At 39.6% G+C, this 14,671-nt stretch overlaps 2 pseudogenes; one reads left to right on the top strand and one right to left on the bottom strand.

The window, feature by feature from the left end:
• Positions 1–760: 760 nt before the first annotated feature.
• Positions 761–5,464, bottom strand: LOC143895420 (uncharacterized; annotated as a pseudogene).
• A 4,021-nt stretch (positions 5,465–9,485) lies between these two features.
• LOC143895419 (uncharacterized) lies at positions 9,486–11,503 on the top strand (annotated as a pseudogene).
• The last annotated feature ends 3,168 nt before the right edge of the window (positions 11,504–14,671 follow it).

Genomic DNA, 14,671 nt, shown 5'->3' with positions numbered 1-14,671 from the left:
CTCTAGTGCATGCGTAACATTCGAAGGCGGGGCGATAGTCAGCTAGGACCTTACTGCACTCGCTACACGTGGGAAATTCTATCCGCGGCCCGTATTGCACAAAGTGCCTGAGAACGCCTTCGAAATTCCGCCGGAAGGGCTGATATTTGCCAAGCTGACAATCCTCATAAATAATGACTCCGGTAGTTTTATTTTGGAAAAACAACGATCAGACGCAGACTCCCGTCATTAGCCATGCTCCAATAGGGCTAGGGGGTGAAGCTATCCCCGGAGATTGCCGATTTACCGGATGTCCGGGACACATGAACAATGGAACGCTAAGCTCTAGTTTGGGAGATGGCAATTATTGTAGGTTCGCATTCTAAATATTGGTCTCCTTCCTCGTGTTTCACCGAATGTCTTACGTCAGAGAATATTTCACAGCACGTGGTACACGCGGAGGGGCTTTGGATTTCTCCAATCACAACGTCGCTCGAATCGCACTCTTCGACTTTGTATTGGTACCCGATATGCATATAATGGCGGATTAGGCAGTCGTACTGGCGGCGTTGCGGGCCCGTTAGGTCTCGGAAACACGCTTCGCAGAGATAATGTTTGCTATTACAATTTCGATGGCAGATAGTAAAGACACACACGGCGCGCGATAACCAATTCCGCCGCGCGATTCTAGAGCCCAGTGGGGTCAGTCGGCGCGTGGGGGGTCGCGTCGGCGCTTCGCTCATGCCGTTCTCTTAGCGTCTAGGAACGTCGTCACTTACCTTTAGTCGAGCTCCAATGGGCAATCCGCGGTACCCCAATGTTCTGGTGATGGGGCGTCGAACCACAGGTGTAGAATCTCGGCGCGGCGCTGGATCCGGCGGGGGTCGTCCTCTTTAATCGAAGCGATGAATTCCCAGGATGGAAGTGGTGGTGGATTATCGAGATCAACCTCCGGTGTGAAGGTGATCGGGGTTAGCCAATAATCCTGGGCCCTCTGGAATGCTTGGTAATCTGCTCGAGACTCGGCCTTGTCCAATGGGACGTAGATGTACTGTATACTTTTAACTTTAATTTTGCGCACTGAAGTTACGTTTTCGAGTTTCGGTCTCGGGTTCGCCTTGCGCGCGGAACTCGCGGCGAAGTATTTTTCGTATTCAGGATCAAACGCGTAATCGGAAAGGACTCCTAACAATGGGTTCAGAGGGGACCCGAACAAAAGGCGGTTGAGCCTGCGGGTGCGTACCTTGAGTCCGCTTCGTCGTGTTTTGGGCATTTGTTAATTGCCAATCGAGGTTAAAAACAAATGCACTTCGGTTGGCTCTCCTTGCTCGTGGCGAGCAAGCGTGCTGCTCGTACAGCACTGCCTCTCTCCAGGCACCCACGGACGGTAGCGTGCCGCTTGTACGACACTGCTCCGTACACAGATGTGGCGCAAGAGGAGGACCGGTGATTCGGATGCTTTATTGCAATCACTAGAATACCCACAGGCGCGGAAACGTGCCGCTCGTACGGCACTGCCTCGTGTGTGGATGTAGCGCAAAGTGAGTATCGCCGAAGGCGGAATCAGTGAAGGATGTGCGAAAGGGTATAAGAATTCGTAAAGTAAGATATTGTGTAAAAATGATTGTATATTACGATAATTCTACATAGACATCTATGAGCTAACATATGATTACTAAAACGAGATTACAATCAGAAATATCTATAGGATTGTCGAATAGGGTTACACGACAGTTTCCCGAAAAGTAGAGAAGATAATGTTGGTACCAACGAAAATCCCTAAGGGCGTCGTAATAATTTCTACGGGTTAGCAACACTGTTGAAGTAGAATAGCTGTCAGTTTGCGTAACTTTTTTGACATTTTGACATATAATGTGCACGCGTGTATAATAAATATGTTACGACTGTAATAGTTTATAAATGTAAATGTAAAATTAATTGTGGCACTTAAATAAAATAAAATTAAATAAAAATAACAAAAAACAAAGTGCATAGAGGATAAACGAGGTAAAAAATTATAAATAAATTATTATTATTATTATTATTATTAGTAATTAATATTTTTTAATTTTTTCAATGTTTTTTGATAAATATCACTCATATAGTTGTAGCATCGTTCTTCGCACTCTGGAATCAGTTTGCCATTATCTACAACTGCGGAATAAAACCTGTGCAAATATATAAGAAGCATAAACGGAGGAAGATAGAAAGAAGTAAATAAAGAATAGGCAAATCTATCAGATAATTAGCTAATATTCTCATAAAATAAAAGATTATGTAAATAATTAATTTTTTTGTTCTAGCTTTCCAGCTAACCACGTGCTTGTGGAATCCCTGTTCCTTGCGAAGTAAGAGTAACGATGCCAAATGCTAAACAAAAATTGGAATCATATCCTAACGGCGAATATCAGAGTAGATCTGTTAATAGCAATGCGCGCGACGACAGATTGACGCAACAAACCGAGAGCAGGATCGTAAAATCAATGTTAATCTTTCATCGACAGACCTGTTCGATGTTCATTGTCACCTTATCATGTAGTCTACTGACTGATGTATGTGTTTCTTATCTTTCAGCAAACAGGATTTATTGCCTACAGGATTATTTGTTTCTGCAATAATGGTTATTGGGGTTGGAGATCAGAAGTGGAAAGTTTTCCCAAAAAATTGCGGATCGATCCTTAAAGGAAACAACTGTAGGATTAAAAATCATATATTTTAAATAAACGACACAAGAGCCACCAAGAAAAATTAAAAGAATAATGTGCGCGAGGCATTAAAATGTTGGCATTAAGATGAATCATCCATTCTTCCTTTTCCAACTAATTCTGATAATGAATGTAATATTAATAATATGTCTAAATTTTGTGTTTCTTATATTGTATTCCAAATTTTTTGTATTTTAGCTTTTTTTAGTCGAAGTTTGTTGCGTTCAGATCTTGCCCAAAATATCGGGTGCTTTATAAAACTTCTAATACTCTTTTGATGCTCAGTCAGATGAACTGTAAATAATATTGAATTGTAAAAACAGTAATATTCTGGAAAAAAGTGTGTACAATGAAGCGTTCATAATATACCTAAAAATTCTACAATTCTCGAGTGCTTATTTAAGCTTTCTAGAAGTTCTCGGTTATGTCTCTCTGAAATATTGGAAAATACAGAACGAACCGGGCTTAAAGTCATTCAGCCATGTATCCCAATAATAATTAAAAAATGATTGCAAGTACTTGCAATCGTCGAAAATAATTGTATCAATTATCTTAAAGCCTTCTTCTACTAATTGTTCAGGCAAGAAAGCCAAAGGTATCAATAACTTGGTTGCACCCCAATTCTTTTTGGTCGTCTTTGAGTATCTTGTGTTTGTCAGCATTATGTACTAACGCCTATAACAAAGCAATAAAAGGAAAACTGAAATGTATTTCACGTTTATTATTATTATTTGCGTTGTTATTTTTTATTACTTGACTATAATGAAAGAAGCAGCCATGGACTTGAACATTGGGGAAAACCGTCTGTAGCGCTTTTTGTTCAGCTTTTTCGAAGTCCGCTATTGCTATGTCAGGTGCTATTTTGACAACATCAATAACTTTTCCTAAGACGTCTATATAATTATTGGTAGTGCGTCCTTCCATAATCGCGTAAACAATTGGAAATAAAATAAGAAGCTTCCTTCGCCAGTAAATAAATACAAAACAAAAAGTCGTGTTTGTTCGACCCGACTGGCCAAATAATAAATATATTCAAAATTCACAACGTTTCGACCGCATTTTCGGTCCTTCTCAAGTGATTCAGCTATGCATCTTCAAAAACCGCGTACAAAATATCGATTACGTCGCTGACATCGTGCCCTAACCACATCATGCACACGTAAAGCTAAAAAAGTGAAATAAACTCACGATAGTCAAAAAGATAAAAACGTTCAGAAGTCATAAAATAAAAAGTAAGAATACAATTGAACTGTTGAGTTAAAAATAGTTAAGTTATAGAAAGTTAAGTTATAAATAATGTACAAAGTAAAATGTAAGGCTTACATATTTTGTGCGTCAAAACGGAAAGTGAGAACGGTAGCGCAGAACGAAGAAACGTCGCAAGCCATAGCTGCGAACACATCAGTACAACGTGACAGACGAAGTCATACTAAATGACCGATACAATAAGTAGATGTGTTCACAGGTGGAAACGAGCAGAACAAAAGTGTAAATTAAGTGACGCCAATCACACGGTTGTAATTCGCGGGCAGACTTTCTGTGTCTTTTTGAAGATTGATTGCGCAATCGCATTTTTTAATCAATTGGCAACAACCAAAAATTTTATATAAGGAGCGACACTTTAAGAAACGTGAAATCTCTTCATAAATAATTAAACTAACTGAATTGTCTTGCTTACTCTATTATTATGTCGAATTACAATTGTCCACAATTGACAATTATTATTTTGTAATGAGGGGACCGTCGCGAACGTTCCATCCACAAAAATAGTTAATTTTTCTTTTGCTTCTTTAATAAGTAATTTTGTTAAATTTTTGTCAATAAAAATAATAGCTTTTGTGTCATTATTTTTAATGACAAACTCAATATTGAAAGAATTTGCCGTATCTATCAGTAGTAATTGCTTCCAATTTTCATGTGCCAAACACCTCGATAGATCGTTTAAATTTTTTGGAATTTGTCCAATAGAATTTCTTTTTTTATATCGTTCTATCGATTTTTCAACATTGGCAATTGTTCGAGATTCCGTTACCGTTGCGCCGCCCGATCAGATGGCAGCATCGATCGGATATCGACTCCGCATCACCGCGGTAGTTCGCGCCCGCACGGGCGCGCTCATCGCCAACGTCTTCCTCGCGATCGAGGCAATTGTGCAAATGGCCGCGCAGTGATCAGACGCACGATGTGTGCTCTGTGCATCTTGATTGTGACTATACACATTGAAGTGCCCACCGCAGTGATTACAGCTGCTAAGATACTGCATTAACATGTAAAGCGACCACACATCCAGCTCTACTCAGGATACATCAACACGACGACTCCGGCTCACATGTGCGCGAGTGCCGACCGCCACGTGTCTCACCGGCTCACGGGCGATTCATCGAAGAGGACGGCAATTAATATAACTGCCTCGCCCACTCACGAACGATACACAAAGACTTCTTATACAAGGACTTCTTATGCTTAATAAAATCCGAAAGACTGCCCACCACCCTCAGGTCAGACTGTATATATCTTTTCTCATATTAAAGTCGGCTCAGACTGTGGTCTGAGGTACACAAAAAATAAAGTGAATAATTAATGAACACCTTCCACGCGCGTCCTTCTCATCCCGCTTCCATCGTCGGGATTAATCAGCGATTTCGCGAACATTTGATCCTTCGAGCCGGATGCGTGGAACTTACAGTGTAGCTCGGACACATCTCATATGAACAGGGCATGCCTTCCACGACATGCCACGTGGACATTATCGCGCGTTTCCGCGAGTGAAGTACAGCCATTCTCACGCGCGCTCGCAAGTGTTACGAAAACATGCTCACGCGTTCCCGCGAGTGAAAGTAGACTTGTTCACGTGCTCAATACATGACATTGTAGATTCTCGATTCGCGTAGTGTTGTCCTAACGCGTCTCTCGAACGTTCTCGCCTCATGCAGTGTTTCTCATGCGTGTCTCGACATTCCTCAGGTTTCTCATCGTGCGCAGCTCAGGGACGGCTCAACATGACGGAACCCGCAAAGGCGGGTACGGGCGGTACGGACACCATGATGCCACAGCTCGAGATACCACCGGCTCGCACATCGGAACGCCAGGTTTCACCCGTGCGCTTGCCCACGGAGCTCATCCTAACTGAACCGACTGGCGGCGGTGCGGAATATTGGCGACACGCTGCCAACTTGTGCAGAGGACATGCCGTTAGAGGAGGTCATCCAAATCTCAATGCATCTCGAAGAAGCGAACAAGGCGTTTCTCAAGGAGCATGCATGTCTTGAAGTTTCATAGCCGTCGGCGCTCATTCAACAGCAAAGCGCACGTTGACAGCTCAGCATGTGGCAGCTCAACCGGCCCGTACGGCAGCATCTAATCTACCCGTGCGATTGCTGCAACGGCACTCACTTTATTGTGATATGCACGTAATTTAGGGATCTTTCAACCGACGATCGACAAGAATTAGTCATACTACGGAGGCTTTGGGTCAAATGCCTCGGCCGTCACAACGTCCGCTCATACCAGAGCTCACGTAAGTGCAAGAAGTGCGCCCACATCATACGATGCTGCATGAGGCACATCAGACCGACTCATCATCGAAGCCTATCACCAGCTCAGCTGCGTCAGCTCAATAGGAAGATGGTGCAATCGTCGCTCACTCATCATTGGCCGCTCATTGCACTCAACATTACTAGCTACGGCCCTGGCTCAGATCAGTTCATCTGTTCATACTCAATGCGTATGGCCTCTCATTGATTCAGGTTCAGAACTTGCATTTGTTTCAGAATCTCTCGTTCGCCAGCTCAACATCATTCGTCATCATTACGTCATTCTCATCACTGGAATTGGTGGCGGAAAGGCGACGCAAACGCGAGGATCGAGGAGGTTCCATTGCTTAAGCTCCGCCCACTTCACTCAAGATCAGACGTCATTATTCAAGTTCACATTCTGCACACGTTAACGAACATCCTGCCATCTTTCAACGCTGCACCACAGGAATGGCCGTATCTCACCAAGTTGACCTTGGCTGATCCAGATTTTCTAACACCACGGCCAGTGGATATTATCATTGGAGCTGACTCATATGGGCAGATCATCAAGCCCAACATCATCAAACAAGATACATTGATGCCAATTGCGCAGCTCTCAATTTTCGGATGGCCCGTTCTCAGATCTGTCGACACATCATCATCGGCATCTGCTACAGTGCATCATGCATCGGTTCAGGAGAGGGAAGATGCTCTCGACGAGTTACTGCCAAGATGTTGGACTCAGGAAGAAGTGCCTGCGAGCAACAATCTTGATCTTACTCCTAACGAACAAAATGTGAAGAACATTTCAAGAGTACTGTCTTACGGAATTAACAGGTCGATACACAGTTCGACTACCCCTGAAATCATCACTTGATACTCTTGGCGACTCGTATCTTACTGCGCATCGATGCTTGCAAGGTTTACAAAGAAGATTCTCCCGAGATGACAACTATAGACGTCTGTATCACCAATTCATGACAGAATATCGAGATCTCAATCACATGAAGAAGGCTTCACCCGCTTCCAGTCAGCACACGCAATATTATTTGCCACATCACGGAATGCTTAAACCAGACAGCGCAATTACGAACGTACGTGTGGTATCCAATGGCTCGAGCGCATCTACATCTGGCCGCTTAGACGTCACCGATGTTTTGCTCTGGATCCGACAATTTCGGCATTTAGTTGCCACTGACATCACCAAAAGGAGTATAGGCAGATCAACGTGCATGACGATGACTAAGATTTACAACGGACTCGCTGGACAGATGAACAACTCAATGAAGTGCCATATCACCTAATAACGGTCAATATGTTTGAAGGATTATTTCTGGGATCGTCAATTAGAATGAAGTATTATACAGTTTCGATATAACTTTTCTTATATACTTCAATACGATAGCTTTTCTTCTCTACATGCTCGCACCTCCATATAGAGCCTTTCTTACTGAAGAAGAACACAGAATAAGAATAAGATAGATAGAATACTCGCTACGTTTTTTACAATCCTAGATGGCGTCGCATATCCATTATCTCTAATATAAATGTACATACTCATACTTCAACAATGTTAATGACAATTCTGGAGGCGACAACACCTTTCAGCAAGTGGTAGAATTCAACACTGCTCAACGGACTTATGCATGGCGGGCGGCGTCCCATTAGCAAGGTGGCACGCGACTTATCAAGACGAACTCACTGCGGTTCAAGCAGAAAAGGACCAGGACTCACAAACGACATTGACGATTGCGTAACCAAAGGACTCGGATTACGATGGCTTCCTCAAGAAGATTTATTCATATTCTCAACAAGGATCTCGTTGCACACCGATCATCTCACCAAACGCCTCGCTTGGTCTGAAGTGGCTCAGAAACTCGATCCACTGGGCTTTGTATCACCAGTGGTGATCAAGGCGAAAATGCTCTTGCAGGAGTTTTGGCTTCATAAGCTCCAATGGGATGAACCACTGCCATCCCAGCTCTCATCACGGTGGCTCATCATCAGAAAGGAACTCACTAGCTTGCGCAAGATCTCAATACCTCGGTGGTATAACACATGGAGTACATCGTCAGTGGAATTTCACGGTCAATCAAATTTTAACCAATTATATATGAAATATAGGGGTAGAAAAGACTGGAAAATATAATAATATTTGAGATAACAATTTATTTTTAATTTTATTATATTTTCCAGTCTTTTCTACCCCTATTTCATATATAATTGGTTAAAATTTGATTGATCAGATCAAGTTTTATAAAACTTCTATGTATGTACAAATTCTTCAAAATTTCAAATGTGTGTAATACGAGATCTGATCAATCAAATTTTAACCAATTATATATGAAATAGGGGTAGAAAAGACTGGAAAATATAATAAAATTAAAAATAAATTGCTATCTCAAATATTGAGAAAGCGGCAGCGTAAAACACATTTTTCAAAAAATTTGCTAACAAAGCTTCCTCTATGAGGAAGCCAAAACAAATAAATACCGATAATTATACCTCGAATAAAATAAAAACTTGCACACTTAGGAACCATGAGGAAGCAATGTGCAAGTTTCTACTTGCACAATTAAAAACTACGAGAAAACAATGTGCAAATTTCTACTTGTTTTTTATTGTTCTGGTTGAATCAAAAGCATGCGATGCCTCGATTTCTTTTTTAATTTCAGCCAGTTTAAATATCGGTTTGTCATGGTTGTGTCTCCCACTTAAAGTGTAATGACCATTTTCCATTTTTAATTTTGTTTTACATTGCACGTCTTTGTTTTTTCGAAAACTACAATCGTCATATCTGCGAAAAAATTATTCATAATGAAATGCATCGAATACAATCCAATGTACTTCTATTCTTATTATGTAAATGAAAAAAATTATCTTCTCAATAACTGTTACAGAACTATAGGTATAATGATCTAAATAAAAATGTAGATAAATTGTCAAAAAGTAATACTGTGACTCAGAAGTGTGATAGTATATACAATTAAAATATTATTAAATTATAAGCTGTTTTTATATATATATAAAATCAATTTTCCTATATTACAGTTATTTAATTAATTAATTTCACTCTGTTTCAGACATCTGCTCACATCGTATCTCCGTAGGATTTATTATAATGGAAATGGTATCCCTCGTATTCCAACTTTGGCTGCTTGATTCTTGCAGTATTGCATTTCTTTCTTTTTGCCATATTAAAAGATGCAATAACTAATAGACACAATAATTATTAGCAACGTCACTAGCATGCACACGATAATAACAACGCCACTCTTGTGCTACCATGGCTGTAAGAGTGCAAAATGACAATCGCAAAAAAATGACAATCGGGAAAAAGAAAATCGTATTAAAACGCAATATTTGATTTGTTGCACAAGAGTGGCGTTGCTAATAATTATTGTGTCTATTAGTTATTGCATTTTTTTATATGGCAGAAAAAAAGAAATGCAGTACTGCAAGAATCAAACAGCCAAAATTGGAATACAAAGGATACCATTTCCATTATAATAAATCCTACGGAGATACGATGTGAGCAGATATCTGAAACAAAGTGAAATTAATTAATTATGTAATATAGGAAAATTAAATTAAAAAACATCTTACAATTTAATGATATTTTATTATTGTATATACTATCACACTTTTGAGTCATAGTATTAATTTTTGAGAATTTATCTACATTCTTATTTAAATCATTATACCTATGGTTCTGTAAAAGTTATTGAGAAGATAATTTTTTTTATTTACATAATGAGCATAGAAGTACATCGAATTGTATTCAATGCATTTAATTATGAATAATTTGTTCGCAGATATTATGAATGTAGTTTTCGCAAAAACGAAGATGTGCAATGTAAAGCAAAACTAAAAATGGAAAATGGTCGTTACACTTTAAGTGGGAGACACAAGCATGATAAACCAATATTTAAACTGGCTGAAATTAAAAAAGAAATAGAGGCCTTGCATGCATTCGATTCAACAAGAATGATAAAAAAAAGAATTATTTTAAAATGAGTAAAAAACGATATAATAGAAAATAGTAAATGCTGTTACAAAGACTGCTAAATAGCTACTATTTATAATTTGTAATTTGTACATTTACGTTTAAATACAATGATTTGTTGGATTTCACCAGCATTGCTAACGTTGAAAAGTCGAAGAACGTTATAAAAAAAAATGTATTGGACAGATTCCAAAAAATTTAAATGATCTATCGAGGTGTTTGACAGATAAAAACTGGAAGCAATTACTGCTGATAGACACAGCAGATTCATTTAATATTGAGTTTGTCATTAAGAATAACAAAACCAAAGCTGTAATTTTTATCGACGAAAATTTAACAGAGTCATTTATAAAAGAAATAAGTAAAAAATTAACTATTTTTGTGGATGAAACGTTCGCGACGGTCCCACAATTACAAAATAGTAATTGTCAATTGTGGACAATTGTAATTAGACATAATAATAGAGTAAGCAAAACAATTCAATTAGTTTATTTATGAAGTAATTATTTCATTTAATTGCAAAACGCACTCTATGTAAATATATGAGTAAATTAAATTGCTCTCAAATTTCAGACATTTCCAATTGTTTACGCGATTATGGAAGGACGCACTACCTATAATTATATAGACGTCTTAGAAAAAGTTATTGATGTTGTCAAAATAGCACCTGACATAGCAATAGCGGACTTCAAAAAAGCTGAACGAAAAGAGCTACAGACGGTTTTCCCCAATGTTCAAGTCCACGGCTGCTTCTTTCATTATAGTCAAGTAATAAAAAATAACAACGCAAATAATAATAATAAACGTGAAATACATTTCAATTTTCCTTTTATTGCTTTGTTATAGGCGTTAGTACATAATGCTGACAAACACAAGATACTCAAAAACGACCAAAAAGAATTGGGTTGGGGTGCAACCAAGTTATTGATACCTTTGGCTTTCTTGCCCGAACAATTAGTAAAAGAAGGCTTTAAGATAATTGATACAATTATTTTCGACGATTGCAAGTACTTGCAATCATTTTTTAATTATTATTGGGATACATGGCTGAATGGCTTTAAGCCCGGTTCGTTCTGTATTTTCCAATGTTTCAGAGAGACATAACCGGGAACTTCTAAAAAGCTTAAATAAACACTCGAGAATTGTAGAATTTTTAGGTATATTATGAACGCTTCATTGTACACACTTTTTTCCAGAATATTACTGTTTTTACAATAAAATATTATTTACAGTTCATCTGACTGAGCATCAAAAGAGTATTAGAAGTTTTATAAAGCACCCGAAATTTTGGGCAAGATCTGAACGCAACAAACTTCGACTAAAAAAGGCTAAAATACAAAAAATCTGGAATACAATAGAAGAAACACAAGATTTAGACATATTATTAATATTACATTCATTATCAGAATTAGTTGGAAAAGGAAGAATGGATGATTCATCTTAATGCCAACATTTTAATGCCTCGCGCACATTATTCTTTTAATTTTTCTTGGTGGCTCTTGTGTCGTTTATTTAAAATATATGATTTTTAATCTTACTACAGTTGTTTCCTTTAAGGATCGATCCGCAATTTTTTGGGAAAGCTTTCCACTTCCGATCTCCAACCCCACTAACCATTATTGCAGAAGCAAATAATCCTGTAGGCAATAAATCCTGTTTGCTGAAAGATAAGAAACACATACATCAGTCAGTAGACTACATGATAAGGTGACAATGAACATCGAGCAGGTCTGTCGATGAAAGATTAACGGTAAACATCGATTTTACGAACCTGCTCTCGGTTTGTTGCGTCAATCTGTCGTCGCGCGCATTGCTATTAACAGATCTAATCTGATATTCGCCGTTAGGATATGATTCCAATTTTTGTTTAGCACTTGGCAACGTTACTCTTACTCCGCAGGGAACAGGGATTCTACAAGCACGTGGTTAGCTGGAAAGCTAGAACAAAAAAATTAATTATTTACATAATCTTTTATTTTATGAGAATATTAGCTAATTATCTGATAGATTTGTCTATTCTTCATTTACCTCTTTCTATCTTCCTCCGTTTATGCTTCTTATATCTTTGCACAGGTTTTATTCCGCATTTGAAGATAATGGCAAACTGATTCCAGAGTGCGAAGAACGATGCTACAACTATATGAGTAATATTTATCAAAAAACATTGAAAAAATTAAAAAATATTAATTACTAATAATAATAATAATGTTGTGAGGCGGAAGTCGCCGTGTCGTTATTTCGACACCTAGCTGTCAGCGCTTCTTCCGAATATTGCCAAATCCACCTGAGCTGGCATTCCGGGTGTTGCAAGTGACATCCCGGTCACTCACCCGGAAGCAAAAACGCTGACAGCTAAGTCAGCATCGCGGAAGCAAATACGCGAGTGATAAAAGCCCGCCCTTCCGAAAAGCGGCGGGCAGTCTAGAACGTAAGGCTAATCGCGCACGACCAACGAAAACTATCCTATTGAGAACGCCCGCGAGTCAGGGCAACGAAATCAACGAAACAAGTGTATCAAGAATAAAAGGTGTTTTAATAAAACGTCGTCAAGCAGAAAACTCTGGCAACATTATTCCTCCTTCCTCCCGGCGGATCCAAAAAAACTCCGTGCCGATCCCTCGAATCAGAGGTACGGCACAACAATAATAATAATTTATTTATAATTTTTTACCTCGTGTTTATCCTCTATGCACTTTGTTTTTTGTTATTTTTATTTAATTTTATTTTATTTAAGTGCCACAATGTATTTTACATTTACATTTATAAACTATTACAGTCGTAACATATTTATTATACACGCGTGCACATTATATGTCAAAATGTCAAAAAAGTTACGCAAACTGACAGCTATACTACTTCAACAGTGTTGCTAACCCGTAGAAATTATTACGACGCCCTTAGGGATTTTCGTTGGTACCAACATTATCCCCTCTACTTTTCGGAAAACTGTCGTGTAACCTCGAATAGAACGAACGCGTGGCGTATTTCTATATGACGCAATGTATTACAATGAGCACGTGGCGTGATGTAGTATGAAAGCTGAGGGCTCTGGATTTAGTGATGCACGTGGAAATAGGAAGATTCTCGATGTGGAAACAGGAAGGTTCTGGATTCAGAGAAGCACGAGACAAATTCAGTGGTTACTTAAGCTGGAGAGTCCGTGACCGAGGTAGGATTCCGAGCAACTGACTGCGTCCCTTACATACACACTTTGATCGTCCACCATTTTAAATTGACGAGTGCAATTAGCTTGAAAAAATTCCCAGATGTACTTGGATCATTGTTAAATAAATTGATATAAATAAAAAGTGTTATTGGAATTATTTACATATTTTAAAAAATTCAAAAAGAATTTAAAAAAATTTTTCTTTTTAAATTTTTTAAAATATGTAAATAATTTCAACGGCTTTTTTTATTTATATTGTTACGCTCGCCGGGCGTTAGCCACTCTCTCGCTCTTGCACACACTCGCGACGCGCACTCCGGCACTCACTCAATAAATAAGGCTTGTTATTATATAAAAAGGAACTCGTTTAATGTAGATTCGTTTGTACACGGAGCTCGGGTTAACACGTCCGATCGTGACGGACACCCGGAGCGTAATCTGACAGTCGTAATTATCAATAACACAGCCGTCCCTAAGGACGATTCGCGACTTCTCGCTACGGGGCGACCCGCATGAGCGCACGGAACGGGCGTACAGCACGGGCGTAACACTACCCCCTCTCTTCCAAGATTGTCGCCCCGACAATCCGGGAGGGTAGTTTCCTGCAGTACAGCTTTATCGTGAGCCCCAGGGCACCGAACAGTTAATTTGTCCTCCTCGGGCTGTTGCCCCGAGTTACCGGACCCTGTCTTTCTTGGTCCCCGGTAGCTGCACACCAGACTTCGTCCGAACCTCTTTTGGCGAGAGCTGGCCCGGCTCCCCCTCTCCGACGGCCTCAAGACGACTCCGAAAGCTCCGCTTCCCCGGTGTTCTCTCTCCGCCGCCGGCCTCCCGCGTCGTCGTCCCGCTGAATCTTCGGACAAGGGGGGGGGGAACTCGCGTGGACCCAACGCCTTTACAGGCTCCCCAAGTCCCTGCCTCAGCATTTGCTCAACGTCCCACGGGAAAACCACAGCTCAAAAACGGTTGGCGCGGCAGTCTTCCTTAAAACAGAACTTTCCCGAGAAGAAGTCTTCGGCCGATGTTCTGCCACAGTACTTCCTCAACTCCTTACGTACTCCGACTTCCTCTAGGGAAAAACAAACATTGCGCACAGTAAAAAAAAAGAGAACAAAATATTAAATAACAAAACTAAACCAAAACTCATTATCTTATTCAGTATTTATCAATTCAGAATACATCAAGAATTCCAGTCATTGTTACAAATTCCCTCCCGGGCTCCGATCTACTCTAACCCTTCAACCCAATTTCCTTTCAGGGTAATTCTTCAGTTTAGCTACAGCAGCACAAAAAACGATGA

Source organism: Temnothorax americanus, unplaced genomic scaffold (assembly GCF_048541705.1).
Source record: "Temnothorax americanus isolate GAGA-0224 unplaced genomic scaffold, ASM4854170v1 Scaffold158, whole genome shotgun sequence".
NCBI lineage: Eukaryota > Metazoa > Arthropoda > Insecta > Hymenoptera > Formicidae > Temnothorax > Temnothorax americanus.
This window is presented reverse-complemented; position numbering and strand designations above follow the sequence as displayed.